Raw genomic sequence first — 18,366 nt, forward strand, 5'->3', positions numbered from 1 at the left:
ACCTTTTTTTCTCATCATACACAACACTCTCTATGATTCTTCCAAAAGAAGAAAAATTTTGAGCTAATACTATTATTACACAATTTTCCTCAAGATCTAGGTGGATTTTTTTCCCCTTTTCCTCTTGCGACATTCTTGAATCTTACACGAATGTAAGTTGAGGCACACTTTTTTGGAACATTGTATCGAACCATATGGTTTAGCTAGTTTCCTTGTCCATGTGATTGAGACAAACATGTTTACATTTGTCGAGATTTAGTGGCATTGAATATCCTTCATGTCAAAGGATATTGATGATAATTTACCTTGTCTTGCATGTCTCTAAACGCACACGCACGAGCACGAGCACGAGAGAGAGAGAGAGAGAGAGAGAGAGAGAGAGAGAGAGAGAATATGTCTAGACATACTTACACACACATACACGCACATAGATGTATGAATATATGTGTATATGTATGTATACAAGTATAACAAAAGGTAAATACATATCTCTATTCAAGTATGTATGTGTGTATGTGCATACGCTCACTTTTATAGGGATACATATAGAAATTAGAACATGCTAAGTTTATGATGAAGGACTCAATCAAAGGACTTAGAAAGTGTCACATACATAGTGGAGGGTAGGAGACATGTACAAGATTGAAATGCCACATTAGGTAGCATGCTTGTAGTTGTCCAATTGTCTTGTTCCCCTTTATGCTCAACATTGAAGAAGACATAAGGAGCCAAAACCAAACTAACCAAAGCGATATCGTTGTGCAAGGACATAGCTTCAACTTCTTGAAGATAAACCTCTCACAAGGGTGATTCCTTTTGTATATAGATGCAAGGAAAAAAAAAAAGGGTCCTATTTACATGAGAAAAAATATCCCCTTCACTTGCACATGACATCTCTCTCTCTCTCTCTCTCTCTCCACGTTATAGCTCCCCGCTTTTTCACCTGAAACGGATGAGAGCATCTCATTAGATACTATCTAACGACACCGAAATCCAAAATTGAACCTCCCTATTTGATGCTTTTCATTTACCCATTAGAATGTCTAGATTTTTATGTCACTGAGAATTGTGTCACCTTTACAATCTTTACTTAGGAACAATAATTACAAGAAATTTCAGTTCTTATATCAAGTCAAAGACAACCAATTGATTTAATCCCAAGGCTTGCCGAGAGGTACACAGTGTCCAAGTCACGAGAGAATTTTCACAATTTAAAAGCCCATCAACTCAATGTTTAGTCTTGAATGTACACCTAAACAACTTTAAAATACAATAAAGTGAAATCTTGAGAGCACATGTTGCCTTTCTTTAGAGCCATAATAAATGGCCACCACTAAAAACAATTTATAATAGATTTTACCAACCTAATTTTACACCAATCAACATAAAATGACTAGAAAATAGACAATCTCGATGGATTTTTGCATAATCATAAAATGCCATATTTATTACCCCCAATAGCATAACTTTTCAAGATGAATAAACAAAATAGAATTTTTAAGCCAAAAGGATAATCAATGTTTTTGGCAGGCTCAAAGCATGGTCTTGCCCTATTGGTCGGCCAAAAGCATAGCTCCCAAAGCTTTTAGAAGTATAGTGGACTCACGATGTTCTCCTTGCGCGATATTGTGGCCAAAGAACTCCGCAAATTCTTTTGCACAGCCATAAGGAATTTCAATGCAAATGAGAGTTTTTTTGGAGTACATAAGGAGTCCTTAGTAAAGGGTTGGACTTTTGAATTACATAAGGAGTCCTTAGCAAAGAGTTGGATTTTGGGTGCATCTCTAAAGCATTGGATAAAATTTACAGCATTAGTGCCACATGTCAAGCTAATGATAATAAACTTTCATTATTATTTCTTTTAGGCCCTTGTGAGAGTGTGTTGACATTTGTGTACCTCTTTTTTTTTTTTTGGGGGCAAAATTCACAATTGTCAGTGAATTATATTGATCAACCCAAAAAATTACAAGGTCTTGTTATACTCATGTTGAGCCATGACATCATCGAGGGACCAAAATACATTGGCTATCAGGGCAGCCACTCCTACCAACCCGCCCCCTTATCCTCGATACACAAAGTCCATTGTCATGTTCTTTTGATATCTTTTAATTACCGATGGCTAGGATTTTTCCTCGCCCTAAGCATGCCATCTGTTGACAACAAGGCACAAGTAGTCCTAGACCAATCCTCCGAGTGTTGCTTGCACTCGAGTGTCCATATTAGCACTTTGATTTCTTGTATAATTTTTGCGAAGCTTGCCACCTCGAAACCTCCTTCAAACACACGGCGTTTCCTTGTCTGCCATATGCTATGTAAGAAGAAGTACCGGGCGATTTGAGTGCTGATGAGGAGGGCAGGACTACCTAAATTCTTCCCTCCAAGGAATAGATCAATCTTGAAAAAACCAATTTTCTATGTTCTTTGGATCCACTTGCATATTTTCCCTGCGAGGCCTTTGATAGTTGGGCAATCCATAAAGAGGTGGGCTAGATCTTCACTAGCAAACCTACACCCCAAGCATTGATCTGAGCCAATCCCCCTCTCATGAATCTTCACCCCCGTCGGTAGAGCACCCCAGATTACCTTCCACAAAAATACCTTCATGTGCTGCAGAACCTTAGGCTTCTAGATGTTCTCCATTACTTGCTCCCACCTATCCTCCGTCCATGGTTTTTTCCATATCTTGTAAGGGGGCTAGACCAATTCTTCTTATGTATCATTGTATGATAAATGTATTTAGGATGGGGTTTCCATAAGAGACTGCTTCCGGGCCATTTCCTGGCATTCTAGTCAAACTCCGAATCACAGATTGGCATCACTATATTGTCAAGCTCTTTCATCACTTTGTGGACAAGCAAGACCTCCAAGCTATTAAGTTGGTACTGGGTAACTAGAAGATCAATGGTTTTCCAACTCTTGTTGTCACTATCCCAGAAGTGCCCAAGTCAATTCAGACCCTTATTATTCAGCTTCCTGGCTGTCTCTATCCAATAGGGAATTTGTGGTGGATCTACAACTTTGGACAGTCAGGGGGACCAATGCAAAATGGAGTTCTTGAAGTATCTGGTTTGTTCCCCCCACTTTAAGACTCCTGCTGCTCTATTCCATTTTTTAATCAATTCTCCTGAGCTGCCCCCCAGTCTTAGGGTAGACCACGACAGGGAAAATAGTTTGTCATGAATCTCCACCCCTCTCTATTTACCACCTTTTGAGCCAAGTTTAGTTGCTTCTATCATATCTTTGATCATGACAACCCAAACTTGATCTTGTTTAGCCAAGGAAACAACAAATTTGGCACAACAAGATTCTGCATGGGGGGCCACTTGGTTGAGAATTCCAAGGCCTCCTTGATTCACCGGTCAAGCAACTGATTCCCAACGGGCCCATTGCCATGGCCTGAGGATTTCGTGTTGTTTTTCCATAAAAACCTTTCTACTGGTTTTAAGAACTCTTTCTAGTGACACTTAGCCATCTTGAGAAGCGGGCTAGTGAAGGCAATATAAGGAATCATAAAGGCATTTATAACTTTTATCCGACTTTGGAATGGGAGAAGAGCATACTCCCATCTACTCATTTTTGTTTTGATTTTTTCAAGCACCCACTCGAATCATTTTTTGTGAGTTATGTCCACCCCCAAGGGTGCTCCCATATGTCTGAAGATATTCCCTTTTGTGACAATCTCCCCTGACCAATGAGAAGGGTCAAATGAGTCATTTTTCCGATAGGGAGATCAACCTTGACTTCTCTATATTACACTTGGACCCCGAAGCTACCACGAATATTTGTACAATCTCCAGAGCTTTCCTGATGACTTGGGGGCACGCCTTCAAGAAGAGGAGAGAATCGTCTGCAAAAAGTTTTGCTAGGAGTTGGCTATTTCCTGGTAAAGCCAGGCCTTGCAACTCCCATCGTTCCTGTACTAGCTTCAAGCGTCATGATTAAAGGATGCGATCCTATGGCGATCCTATGGCAAAAATCAGGGGGTCCAAGGGGCATCCCTGCTTAATAGACCTTTTGACCTCAAAAGAGCCCACAATTCTATCGTTGAATAGGAGCTCTGAGTGGCTTCCAGCCCCTAGTACACGTACCAGACGACATAGGCGAGGCCTAAAGCCCAGAGCTTCCATGACGGCTTCTATATATGTCCATGTTATTCTGTCATAAGGCTAATCCAGGTCCAACTGCAGCAGAATTCACTCTTGCTTTGTGACAATTGCGTTTTGATGCCCACCATTGCTGCCAAGGTGTTATCGTAAATGGACCTTCCTTTCATGAACCCATGTTAATGGGGAGAGATGATCTTGTTTAGTAAGGGGACAAGTATGAGGGCTACTGCTTTAGCAATAATTTTGTAGGCCACAGACATCATTGTTGTAGGGCGCCAATGTTTCAGTTGAGAACAACAGATCTGCTTTGGGGTGGGTTTGATAAGCCCTCTCTTTACACTTATCTCCAACGACCCTTCGACAATGGCTTTATTGGCCAACCTTGTGATTGGGCCCTTGAGACCATCCCAAAATTCTCTACAAAATTCTACCGTCATCCCATCCCAACCAGGGGACTTTTCCTTGCCAAGGGCGTGCAATGCTAGTAAACATTAGTCTTCGGAAAATGCCCTTTCCAAGCTATTAGCTTCTAAGTGGGAATCTTATTCTTGACACTCTGAAGTAAGGTCCCTCTGGCTTCTTCCACTTCTTGGGATTGGATCTCTGGCCGTCCAATGATTTGACTAAGATAGCTCAACATTAGATGAGTCATCTCATCCTGGTTATGAACTGCTGTCCCTTTTTCATCATAGAGCGAGCGGACGTGGCCCGGCTCTTCTTGATTTTTAAAGCCCTAAAAAACTGAGCTTGATTAGAGGCTTCAGGTTGAAGGAAAGTCTCCTTGGAGAGAAGCCTTGCCTTTCTGATATCTTCTAACTGCTCATTAGCAAGGTTAGATTTGGCTTCGATCCATCGTTTGTGCTCATTCTCAGTAGCAAGCCCATTGGAGTTTTTGGAGGTAAGCAATTGTACCTCCGCTGCAAGATGCATAAGGTGTACCTCCCTAACTCTCTTGATTCGGGGGCCCGAGGTTTTGATTGTTTTATGGATGCTCCGAGCAAAGAGGTCCCACACATTGTGTTTGTTGAGGTCAACATCTTTTCTAAGCTTACCTAGTGCTTTCTTGGTTAGATTCCTGAAAAGAGGGTCTCTGAATAGGTGTGCCCCTGTTACTAACAGTTTTTTCTTGCCTCTTGGGGTCTGATCCTCCCCTGTACTTAAAATGTATGTGCAGCGGTATGTGATCTGAAAGGCTTTTTGTTGGGACTATCTTCATCTCCATCAATGGCAGAATCCAGTCAGCTTAGTGTGAGCAATAGCATATGTCCAGCCTGGAGGCAGTGCGAGCATACAGGAGGCTTGTGTAGGTGAAACCAGGCGTGCTGTTCCATGGGCCGACTTCTCATAAGTCAATCATTTCCCACTTTTCGCACAAACTTTGCCATTTAGACCTTTCCAAGCCATCCAACATACTGGAGGATCCTGTTCTATCCCTGCTCTTTTCTACCGTGTTGAAGTCGCCAACCAACAACCACTCACCTTCAATAGGAGTATCTCTAAGATGCATCCATAGTTTAGCTCTATCTTTTGCATTGCAAGAGCTGTACACATTCACACTAGTGAAGGGATACCCTTCCCATCTGATTCTACTCCCCAGGATTCTGTCGGAACGATGGTTTAGAACCAACTTCGGCTCCAATTATCTTTTCGCAATGCTGAGGACGCCACTAAAATCGTTACTTCCTTCTCCATAGAATACAAGTTTCTTTCCTAGCACCTGCTTTCTCTTGCAAGCTATGGGCATCTAAGTGGTGTTCCTGGATGGCCCAACAGTTGATTGCCTTCTCCTTTTTTATTTCCCCTCTCTGTTTTTGGCATGTGGAAAGCCATAGGGTTCATTGTGCAAGGTTGTTCCAACACCGAAGCCGTTGGATTCTTTGGTTTGATGATCGCCACATGGCAAGGGTCTTTGTAAAATAACTTTGTTGTCCCTTCAATTGTTTCCTTACATCACCTTTTCATGGATGTTATGCAAGTTTATTGTTTCCTTATAGTGATTAGATCTACCTTTTCATACAAACAATTATAAAATTCTCTGTTTTTTGTTTGTAAATATTTTCATTCGTTTCACAGTGTTACTATGGCTTGACTTTCCATTCCTGATTCTTTTAGAATGCCTATGTGAAGTTTCATATTGTTTCTTACAATTCACATATAATTTCTTCTAAATCTTAGCAAATATAAGCCTTGTTATGGTATTTAATTGGTGTTCTTGAGAGGTCTAACAAGAATCCCAGCTAAGTGAGTCTCTTATTTATTATTTATAGAGTCATGGCCTATTAGCTTAAAGACCTTCAATAAAGTAAGTGTCTCTAATTGTCTCTTGTATGAATGTATCTAAACCATCTCTCATTAATTCACTTAGGCTATTTAAGAATTATTTGGGATAATAATTAGTGATATTTATGAAAACTTTAAAGACTTTCTTTTACATTGCAAAACTGCACACTCAAAGTTCTTGTTTAACACGCAATATAAGCTATTAAGATGAGCATGACTTCAAAAAGTTACATCGATCAATAAATCATAGCAAACTCCACAAAAAAAATCTTACTAAAGCATTTATATTCTCATTTCCATGCTTAGATAGTCACAATTAAATTAATATTTTGATAAGTTTTATTGAACCAAACCTCAAGATGCATAACAGTGTATACAATTTATGTAAATTGAATCTCAAAATAATTTGTATTTGATTGGTTTTAATCTATAGAATCACTTTAAAGCGTACTTTTTAACTAAAATTACCACATTGATTTTTGTCTTTCTAAAAGAAGCCTTAGACGAGAGTTGAGTTAAGCATACTTTCAATGTTTTCGGTGATGATTGAGATTTACCTTAAATGTTATTTAAACTTTATAATATTAAATGGATCTTTTATTGCACCTTTCATTTTGCATCCTCACGTTGTTACCATTTACATGTGGTAGTGATGTGTGTGAACACACTAGGACCGCCGGGGTGTTTTTTCCCTCTTTAGGGGGTTTTTTTCCCCCGTGCATTGTATATACGCCCATCACTCTAGAGCTATCTATTTTTCCATTTCACACAAAGTAATACACTCTCTATTAGTATCAGAGCAGGTTGCGTTCTCCCGGGCTTAGTCGCCAGCAGCTCCACCACACGCATGCCCACTTTCTTCGATTATAGTGAGCTTTAGCCTCCGTTTCCACTACAGGTAGTATTGCACAAGCTATTTCGTCATTTTGTGAAAAATTTCTATCATTGCTTTTTTCTGCATGATAGGTGCCTTACAGTCTTCTACGGTTTGTGCTATATAGCATGTGTTGTTCCCGCTTTGTTTCTCCTCTTTTTGGGTAGTTTTCACATCAGGTGCAGCATTTACCATGGCTGACAACAACACGGATGTGTTCAAGATGTTTGCTGTTGAGGATAGATTGGATGGGGAAAATTACCCTATGTGGGCTTACATGATGCAACATGTTCTTGTGTCAAAGGGTGTCTGTAATGTTGTGTAGGGAATTGATGTATGTCCTGGTTCTCAGGATGTAGGCGATATTGAGGATGTTGCAGGTCTTGCTGCAAGGATTGCTGCTGCTAGAGTTGTTTTGCTTACGATAGAACAAGCTCATTGGGATGTAAAGGATGCGCAAGCTCATGCATTGATTGTGGTGTGTGTGAAGCGCACCATTACTCCTCACATTTGTTAAGCAAAATCTGCAAAACAGGCTTGGGATATTCTGGATGGTCTTTATGCAAGTCACGATGAGGCTAAAATTGCATTGCTGCGTAAAGAGATGGAGTCAAAGATTATGCATGAGGAAGATGATATGGACACTTTCTTGCTGGTGTCAAGGATATCAATGAGCAACTTATTTCTGCAGGTGAAGTCATTTCAGACAATTCCCTTGTGCAGACTGTTCACGATGCCTTACCAGATTCTTACCAGACTTTTGTTGTACTTGGAGACTTATGACCCGAAGAAATCCTGAAGTTGTCAAGTTTGATGTATTGTGCACATTGCTGTAGCAAGAGTCACTTTCCAAAAAAAACAGGACTAGACAGCATACAGTTGAACATGCTTTTATTGCTTCTCAAAGAAAGGGTGGTAACATCAATGCAGCCACTTGTTATGGTTCTTCTACGAGTGGAAAATCACATGTTCTTAATGCTTATGCTGACAGCAATTCGTCTGGAAATTCTGGTGATAAGGGCAAAAAGAAGATGCGTTGTTATTATTGTAAAGCTAATGAGCAGTGTCCTAAGTTGAACTCCAAAGAGGCTAAGAAGAAAGAGGGTGATTCCACTGCGAATGCTGGTTCCACTACAAATGCATCCATTGTTGAGTCTTCTCTGAAAGGAGACTGTGATGCTGATGTTGATGCAGAATGGGCTTTTAGTGCAGAGTACACTTACAATCTTGTTGTCCATGATGCATGCATGTTAGTTGCTGCAGATTCACATGTGTGGTATTTCGACAGTGGTGCTACAAAGCATATTACCTCACATCGTGAATTGTTCACCTCTCTCGAGTCTGTCCTTCATGGGAATTCAGTCACTTGTGCCAACAATGCCTCTTATCCGGCTCAGGGGGTTGGACAGATTGTGCTTACTGTTGAAAATGGCAGTTCTTTCACACTTGTAGTGATGCACTTTATGTACTTGGGATCACGAAGAATCTTTTGTCTGTATCTGCACTTGCTAGACGGACTTGTAGTCAAATTTGTGGATGACAAATGTACAATTCATGATCTCAGTTTTGATGATGAAATTGGTGCATCTGGCCTTTTGTGTCATGGGCTGTATAAGCTCACTTTGTATGACAAGTGTGGACAAAATTTTGCAAATGCAGTTGCAAATTCAAGGGCTGTTTCAAATACAAAATTGTTGCATGCACGTTTTGGACTTTTGAATATTGCGAGTTTGCTGCATTTGCAGAAATCTAATATGGTTGCTTCTTTGCTGCCTCTTGAAGCACCTGTCAAACATGTTTGTGAAGATTGTATTTTGGGTAAGATGCAGCGTTTGAAGTTTGCAAAGGATGGTTCAGTTAGGGCCACATGTAGGTTGAAGCTTGTGCATAATGATGTTTGTGGGCCATGCGAACTCCGTCCTTGGGCAATTACCTTTACTTTGTGACTTTCATTGATAATTACTCCAAGCATACATGGGTATTTCCGCTTAAAGCGAAGTCCAAAGTTTTTATGTGCTTCAAACAATTTTTGGCTATGGCTGAAAATGTATCGAAATGTACTATGGGCACCCTCCGTTCTGATCGAGGGGGAGAGTATATCTCTCATGAATTTAATGCATTTCTGGCTAGTCGTCGAATAAAACACCAATGTGCAGTGCCTTATACCCCTCAACAAAATGGTGTTGCTGAGAGGAAAAACCGGTCACTTACAGAAATGGCACGATGTATGGTAAAAAGTCAAGCTTTGCCGCATTCTTTTTGGCTTGAGGCCATCATGTGTGCCACTTATGTACTAAACAGGTGTCCTACAAAAGCTTTGCAATCTATTACTCCATATGAAGCATGGCATGATAGAAAGCCTTCTATTGAGCACATGCGTATTTTTGGTTGTTTGGCATATGCTTTGGTGCCACAAACACAGCGTAGAAAATTGGATGATAAGGCTGTCAAATGTATTTTTGTTAGTTATAGTGCTGAAAGCAAAGGTTACAGGTTGTATCATCCACAAACAAAGTGTATTTTGGTTTCACGGGATGTAGTGTTTGTGAAAGATTCTGTTCAGCCCTTGCTGTCATGTACTAGAGACAGTAATGTAAGCTCACAGGACATTTATGACACTCTTTTGCCTCTTTTTAGTGGTGGAAGTTCGAATGTAAATTCCAATGAGGCAAATACACAGCCTATGGGGGTTTTCGAAAATGTTATAGATCAGCCTATTACTGCAGATGTACATGATAAGGAAAGGGCCAAAATGGTTGGTGCATACATTGCGTGACAGTAAATTGGATGCACCTTTGTCTAGTCGTACTCATTCAGGCTCTGGCCATGCATCTATGCATCAGATTGTTATGCTTTGGCTGTGTCTAGCTTCCATGATGTTGAGGAACCTCTATCTTTTGATGAAGCATAGAATTGAGAAAATTGGATGGTTGCCATGCAATCAAAATATGATGCACTTATAGAAAATGACACATGGACTTTATGTGGTTTGCCTCCTGGAAAAAAGGTCATTGGTACGAAGTGGGTTTACAAGTTGAAACACAAGCCGGATGGTGAGATCGATCGCCATAAGGCTTGACTTGTTGCAAAGGGTTATGCACAACAAAAAGGCATAGATTATGCAGAGACTTTTGCTCCCACTTGTCGTATGACTACTGTGTGTTTTCTATGTGCATTGGTAGCTCATTTTGGTTGGGATGTACATCAATCAGACATTGTTACTGCTTTCTTGAATGGTGACATATTTGAGGAAGTTTATGTAATGCAGCCTCATGGTTCTGTCATGAAAGGACAAGAGGACAAAGTGTGCAGATGTAAGAAGGCTTTGTATGGGTTAAAGCAATCTCCTTGTGCTTGGTATGAGAAAAATGACACTCATTTGGTCAAACGAGGATTTCGTAACAGTCCAACAAAAATCACATTGTATGTAAAGCGGCGTGAGGGTGATGTACTTTTCATTGTGGTTCTTTATGTAGATGATTTGCTAATCACTGGACCAAATGAGAGACATATTGCTGAGTTTAAGACTGATTTGAATGCTACTTTCAAGATGCAAGATTTGGGGTTGTTGCATCATTACTTGGGTATACAGTTTAAGCAGTGTGATGGTGGTATTGCCTTGTGTCAGAAAAGTTACATAGAGACATTGTATGTAAGTTTGGACTTGAGGATTGCAAACCTATTGCCACTCCCATGGAAACAGGTTTTAAATTGAGTCTTCATGATGCTAGTGATCCTGTAGATGTCACTCTTTACCAAAATGCTGTTTGATGCCTCATTTATGTATGCAACACGAGGCCGGATATTCAATTTGCAGTTTCACAGGTCAACAGATTTATGCATAGCCCAGGGTCTAAGCATTGGCAGACTGACAAAAGGATTTTCCGCTACCTTAGTGGCACTTTACATCTTGGCTTGTTTTATCCCAAGGGGGGATCATTGCCGCCAGACTTAGATGCTTTTTCGGACTTAGATTGGGCTGGTTGTTTTGACACGAGAGTGTCCACAAGTGGTTTTTGTTTCATGCTTGGCAGTTCATGTATATCATGGTTGAGCAAGAAGCAACCTTCTGTGGCCACTTCGAGTTGTGAGGCTGAGTATAGGGCAGTCTTCACTGCTACAGTTGAGTGTGTATGGCTCAGATGCCTTATGGCTGATTTGGGTGTTGGATAGGACACTTCCAACACTATCTACAGTGACAGTCAGAGCGCATTGGCAGTTGCAAGGAACCCAGTTTTTCATGCTCGCACAAAGCACATTGATGTGCATTACCACTATGTCAAGGAGAGGCTCTCAACAGGAGAGATCAGCTTGGCTTATGTGCCAACACAGGACAACCTTGCAGATCTTTTCACAAAGGCATTGTCTCATGAGAAGCTTGAAGCTTTCCGGAAAGCTTTGGGCTTACTCCCCTTTGTGAACTGATCATGTCCTCAGGGCATGGTACTTCCCTTCACTGATGTGCCAACTCTCATTCATCGCATCACTCCAGGGGGGATTTGTTACCATTTACATGTTGTAGTGATGTGTGTGAATACACTAGGACCATTGGGGCATTTTTTCCCTCTTTAGGAGGTCCCCCCCCCCCCCCCCGTGCATTGTATATACGTCCGTCACTCTAGGGCTATCTATTTTTCCATTGCACACTAAGTAATACACTCTCTATTGTGTGCCTTGAGCTTTCTTCGTCTTCTCCAAGCTGTGTGTGTTTTCTTGCAACCCTAATTCCAACACACATGGCTTGACTTCTCTTGCATTCTATTCTTTTAGAATGCTAAAGTGAAGCTTCACCTTACATAATTCTAGTAAATTTTATACATACACACATACACACACACACACACACACACACACACACACACATATATGTACTTATGTTTATTAAACCTGGCTTTTTTTATGAAGGCATTAAAAAATAAGTCCTTAAATAACAAGACATTAGGTAGGGTGTTTATAGCATAATCCGTTGTTGAAGACAATGGTGGGCGTCAAATCGATCAGTAAGCCGTTCTGGAACCGCTAGTTGTAATTGTGTTTATATGGACAATACAATTTTATATTGAAACAATACAACTACAACACTGATTAAGACCTACTTTCGATAAATCTTTCCTTCCCCCTTCTTCAATAGGCCATCATGACTCCTCACCTTGTTTCAATCATTATTATTTATGCTTTTGGAATATATTGTAATATAAATAGTTCATTGTTACTTTTTTCCCCAAAAAAAACCATAATATCACATGTTTCACAGTACTCGTGTCACTTTCTATAGTGAATTTTCACCTTGTTTTTTTTAAACTTGAAACTTTGATCTTACAACACCATGCATTATATATGTTATGCCACCCTAGTATATAATGACTCTCTAAGGGAGTTGTTCCCATGGTCAAATGAACATAGATATTTTTCATGAAATAAATAAATAAATATATATATATATATATATATATATATATATATAGAGAGAGAGAGAGAGAGAGAGAGAGAGATCACACAAGATCGATAGCATGTTGAAACATAGAATCAATTGGTGGCTTTTATAGCCAAGTGAATAGGGAGACAATATCATTGCTTTGGTTAATGAATTTTGAGCTAGCATAGAGCGGGTTTTGATTGGCATAGACTCTAGGTAGGTGAAAAACTAGCCAACATCTCGTCATAGGTAAAATGAACCTACGAGATGACACCTAAGAAAAGCGACTTAAAAGGATAAACCTGGTAGGAATATTGAAGCATTAGTTAGCATGGACTTCAGAAAACTAGACAGGCTGAGAGGCCAACCAAAGCCAACATGGGGTTTGAGGGATGTGTTCAAGATAGACTTAAAGGCTCCCGCAATTTATTTTTTCTTGGCACAAATTTACTTGATTGAACATGAGAATGGTAACAAAAAAAAGCTAATTGAGAAAAGGGACCGTAACATTTGTGAGAGATAGATATTAGCACTTATTGCGTGTAAAAATCAACCAAAACATTTTTTAAATGGTCACATAGGGGTTCCGGCGTGATGTGGAGGAGAGATGATTTGTGAGCTAGCCGACAATAATGAGCATAGGTACTTCTCAAACTTGATGGAAATTAAAGCCTGAAAGCTAGATTCAGGTACTTTGGAGGATAATGATCTAGAGTATATTTAGCCCACATTAATTAGCAATTGTCTTGCATGTGATTAGGGGTCATGTGACATCACACACATGTTCACAAAGTAAACCTGACTATTAGTGTATATTTCACTGATTAAAAATCCCAAAAATTTGGATAGATTGCAAGCTTTTCTTAAAGAAAACCAGAAGAAATCTATACATTTTCTTGAAATGGGGGAAGGAATTTAAATCGTCCTTTTTCCACTTCTTGAAAAAATAGATTTCTTTTTTTGTTTTGTGAATATTGACTAAAAAAAGGATAACATTGACAAACTAAAATGGTAAAACATGAAAATTAAATTGCCCAAACCATCCGAAAAGCATGCATGATTGAAATCATACTCAATGTTTTGACATTAAATTCTTTTGGAGAAAAAAAAAACATTCAGTTGAAGGAAGTGCTCCATGCAAGTTCTATGTGTTCTGCATGAGAACTCACATATTTTAAATTAAAAAGAAACCACATATGAAGTGTCTTGTGCAATTGTTTACAAGGTTGGATTCAAAGGGTCAAATGGAAGAGGGCTTGTGACCTTAACATGTTATGTCATTGTGATCTTCACACCATTTGGAGACATAACTTATACAAATTCATTCAAGTATGCTCATGAAAAAGATTTGTTGGTCGTCAAAACTTACATTCGCACCTAGATTCTTTTCTATTTGCGTGCCCAAGCAAGTGCGCGCATGTTCTTTGGTCAAGCCATTGAGCCACCTCCCTCCTTGAGAAAGCCACTGTAGCATTGGAAGTGTGTGTACGCTTGGATTCAATTAGGCATCCTCTGTATCCCTTCCCTAATCCATCTATACTAATATCCTCTTTCCAAGCCATGTTTGTGCAAAACGACACACATCCATAATACATTATCTTAAAATTTAGTATTAAGATGATTTTCTCTAGCTTGTCGAGCTGTATGAACCTAATGTATCCCGTGAACAATCTTTTTAGGTGGCTTCTCTCGCTTATGCATTGGCCTTGGGAAGGCCATGGATTGTTATGGGGGATAGTAATTAAGTTCTTAGTCATTGCAATCTTTGTACCCCAGCTACAATGGTGCTTCTAGAGTTACTTTGGAATAGTGCTTAGACCATTGGACTAGGGGAAATTTCATATGTTGTTGGATTGGTGGACCTACCAATGTTGCTACTTGTGTACGAGCACTTTGGTAGGAGGTGGACTAGTGATAGTAGAACCCATTTGCCTCATCCACTCATCGCTGATGATAACGATTTTATCATTGTACATATGTGATTCTATGACATCAAGATCATCATCATTATAGCTCTGCGAGTTTCTGTCATAAAGCCAAAATATAGAGTCACACAACACTTGGCCTTGCATTATCTAGCCTCGTCACCCCCTTGTATTTGAGTAGCACAATATCTGGTATGGAGATGACTGTGCCACCAAGCAAGGTCTTGTACTTGGGGGTCTTTGCAGTATATTGAGGCTTGATTGGGTAGTCCTTGGGTTTTCTGTCTTCTATTGTTTCATTTTTTTTCTTTACACAATTTGTGTTATCGTAATGTGCTAGTTCTGTCCTTTACACAGTTTGCATTGTTACAATGCGCCAGTTCTATTCTTTCATAGTTTATCACATTTTTCTATATGTCGTTGGACGCTTGAGTGAGACTATGAGCATATTGCTCTAAGGCTACTCTTTACGCACAAAGCACCATAATAGGTTTTTGTACCACATGTGCTCTCATTCTTTGGCATGCATGATGGGACCTCAATTGAAGTCTTGCCTTGCTTGCTCAAACTAGTGGCATAGCTAGGTGTAGTCAGCGCATGGTGAGTCGTAGACTAGTATACTAGTCAATCAAGATTAGGCCGAGAGGCTAGCTGGTCGTAATAGTTCAAGGTGTCAGTTGGTCTAAGTAAGTCCCAACAAGTCACAAAGGTTGACTTGTTGTAACAAGTCAAGAGGTTTGTGAGCATGTTAAGAGATTTAGTCAAAGAAGACCTATTGATATGCCAAGTTCAACATGGACTACTCCTAGATAACTATTACCATAAATCATCATCATTGGCGCACCTTGGCGGATACACTTATCTTCGCTAGTCCAATTGTAGTGTCACCACAACTAAACTACATCAACTCGGTCTACCTGTTGAAGTGAGGCACACTTATCCATCCATCTCACTCACTAGTGGTTCACATTAGACCATTATACTAGTTTCCCTTTATGTTGTATTTTCAATTTTATGCATTGTAGGCTTCTTAACTTGAGCTAGTGAAGAAGAAGGTTTTGCCTCCGTGTATGTGTGTGTTTGTGTGTGTGTGCGCGCTTGCAAGAGCTCAAGCTCTCTCCTTCTCTACATCTTAACATGGTATCAAAGCTTGGCTATGTCTATAGTAGTATGAGGCGCTTGGAACAGCAAGCGAAAGTAGCAGAAAAATTAGGCTTGGGATTCTCAGAATCCATCCCCAAGAGATCCCTGAGGTGCTTCTTTTTAGAGATTGTGTGCGGGTTTGTCTAATGTGCATCTAGATTTTCCACCGCATAGAAAGCAAGACGTGGGTTCCCAGTAAATTTTTACATATGGACATAATGCACGATGTCAAAAGGGTCTGTGGATTTATTTTTGTGGGTTTTTTAGCTTGCTTTAGCAAGCACATGTACATGGAGTGCAAGTCGCTAGTGTAGTGCCAACTGTCGGGTTTTCCCATTAGTGAGTTTTTTGAAGAGTCACTTGTTTAAAAGTAAAACTTATGTAAAAACATAAAAAATTTCAGCCAAAGTTCAAAATTCGTAGGTTTTGGGTCGTTTTGGCTTCTCTATGTTTTTGGATGCAGTTTTTTGCCCTCAACTAGCCTTCTCTACGTGTAGTCATATCGAGGGAGCTCTTTGTTTGCACTAAATTTTTATGTATTGGAGTGTAGAATCAATTTTGATCATCTTCAGCATTCTTGCTAGTCATTTTTACAAATTTCCTCCAAGATTTAAAGTGCCCCAATTGGAGTTATGCTCTTCAAGTTACGACTACTTCTCTGTAGGGTTATGGCTATGTCAGCTAAGTGGTTGCATAATGTGTGAGGAAAGATTGGGATGCCATGTATCTATGAATTGTGTGTTGGTTGGTGTGTGCTATAAATCCATGCTCTGATAGGATTTTGCTCCTATGCGCTATGGTCCTTTGGGTGGGTGTGTGCTTGTAAATTCCCAAGGGAGCATATGTCTTTTGTATGGGGTTTATTGAAGGTATTTTTGGTATACGTTTGGTGATTAGGTTGAAGTTTGAACGCTTTTGGGCTATATACCTATAGAGGTGTCCTCCTTTTTCTTATACCCAATAGTGTTTTGGTGCCCGTCGTTGAGGAATTGCTTCAAGTTACCTTCAATTTACAGGTTTTGGAAGACATGGCATTTAGTTTTCTAGAGTTTAAAGGAAAAGCAAATGAAAGTGCCAAAGGTTTTGTTGAGCAAATGAAGTTTGCTTGCCTACTTGCTGACAAGTAGGACCCAGCATTGGTGCTATAAATCGTTTACTTCTGTTTCAAGGGAGATGCTCGAGAGTGGTTAGAAGGCTACAAAAAAGAGTTGCAATCAGCCCAACCTCCTTAAGTTATGACCTATGAAATGGCAAGACATGCTTTCTTCACACATTTTCAACATGTAGAAGACCCACAAAAGGTATGAAAATCTATCAAAATCTTAGTGCATGGTGAAAGTCACACCATAGAGGATTTTGTGAAGGTATTCAATGTATTATGGACAAAGTGGTGTACATCTTTGGGGGATGAAATTCCTCCAGCCATGTTAAAAAAGGACACGTTCCTTGCAAGCTTGAGAAGAGGCCTACGCTTGAAGGTGGAGCTCAAGCAGGCAAAGACCTTTGTAGAGATGGTTGAAATTGCAAAGAATAAAGAGTGGAAGGTAGAGCACTTAATCAACTTGGAATCAATGTAGACGAAAACGTTGAAGGGAAAGTTGTAGAGCAGCTAAGCATCCTCATTAGGGAGCCAAGACATGATCAACAAGATTCTCAAGATATGAATGATTTTTGCAAGGAGATGCAAGAGGTGGTAGGTCTTATGAAGAACCTCAGTGTACATATGATGGAAAGTGGAAGAGGTCAAAGACATGTTTATGGTTGTGGCTACGGATGCAGTGAGGGATTTGCAGAGGGTAGAGGAAGAGGCATGGCTTGAAGAGGGGATATGTTTCAATGTTACAACTATGGTGAATGTGATCATAAAAGCCTTCAATGTGACAAACCAAAGAGAATGTGTGGTGATATGTTTCCTCTTCCTTCACAGATTCCTTCTCGAGCTCAAGATTATGGTATTGAGATCAAAGGGGAAGCAGGGCTAAGTGGTTTGATAGCTGAAGAGAAGGGAAAAACAAAGGTGGTAAGCATGATCCATTTGGAGAAGAATGAGGATGATTTGGGAGATATGTTCGTGCTTGTAGGTAAGAGGGCTACAAGAGATCACGAAATGAGCGATGCAAGTCCTAGCCATAAAAAAGGAAAACAGATTGAAACAAGTACTAGTAAAGAGAAGAGGAAGAGAAAACCCAAGCAAAGTTACAATGCACCCAATTTTCCTTTGGGAGAAGGGCAACCAAATTATAGTTTAAGGGTTGATTTGGTCAGTAGAAAGGTTGTTACCTTTGGACAAATCATGGAGATGTATCCTAAGTTATAGAGGCAATGGAAGTATGTGGTCAATCCTATGAAGAAGGAGACTTCTAGGGGGTCTGTGAGAGTCCTATCTTTGAATGAGCTACCTGATATATGCCCTACTGTGGATGCATGGCATAAGAGGAAGTGCATTGAAGAGGCATATATATATTGATAGAGGTGCACAAGTACGCGTTATCACTCAAGCTTGTGTATCAAAGTTGGGACTCAACATGGTGAGGAATTCAGGTTTTTGTATAAAGTTGCAAACCAATCAAGGGTGAGTGTTTGAGAGTTATAAAGGACTTGGAGGTGGATTTATTTGATGTT

This window comes from Adiantum capillus-veneris, chromosome 14 (genome assembly GCF_014529385.1).
Source record: "Adiantum capillus-veneris isolate H3 chromosome 14, ASM1452938v2, whole genome shotgun sequence".
NCBI lineage: Eukaryota > Viridiplantae > Streptophyta > Polypodiopsida > Polypodiales > Pteridaceae > Adiantum > Adiantum capillus-veneris.